The sequence below is a fragment of the Antrostomus carolinensis genome, unplaced genomic scaffold (genome assembly GCF_000700745.2).
Source record: "Antrostomus carolinensis isolate BGI_N321 unplaced genomic scaffold, ASM70074v2 scaffold33558, whole genome shotgun sequence".
NCBI lineage: Eukaryota > Metazoa > Chordata > Aves > Caprimulgiformes > Caprimulgidae > Antrostomus > Antrostomus carolinensis.
The window spans coordinates 10,531-10,892 of NW_010332990.1; the positions used below are offsets into that span (position 1 = coordinate 10,531).

A 362-nucleotide genomic window follows, 5' to 3' on the forward strand; every position below is an offset into this window, starting at 1 on the left:
ATCTTTCGAGGTCCCTTCCAATCCCTGACATTCTGTGATTCTGTGAAGCACACACAGGCCCAGCTCCCTGCAGAGGAAATCTGGTGCCTGGGCTGCCAGGTGCCCTGTGCAGGGACACTGAGCTGCCCCCAACCACAGAGCAGGACCCTGGCAGCCACCCTGAAGGGCACAGAGCCCGAGCCCAGTCCTCATCGCACACAGCATGACAGGAACCACATCACGAGGGAGCACAGCCCATAACAGCTTCCTGCGCAGGAAAGGGCCCAAGCAGAATCACAGACTGGTTTGGGTTGGAAGGGACCTTAAAGCTCATCCAGTTCCAACCCCCCTGCCATCAGCAGGGACACCTTCCACTAGACCAG

The 362-nt window shown here is 58.8% G+C and overlaps 1 protein-coding gene across 1 annotated transcript in view; it reads right to left on the reverse strand.

Annotated features, from left to right (window-relative positions):
* Positions 1 to 362, reverse strand: part of LOC104529422 (RUN and FYVE domain-containing protein 1-like) — a 3,536-nt gene that overhangs the window by 795 nt on the left and 2,379 nt on the right. The window lies entirely within an intron of this gene.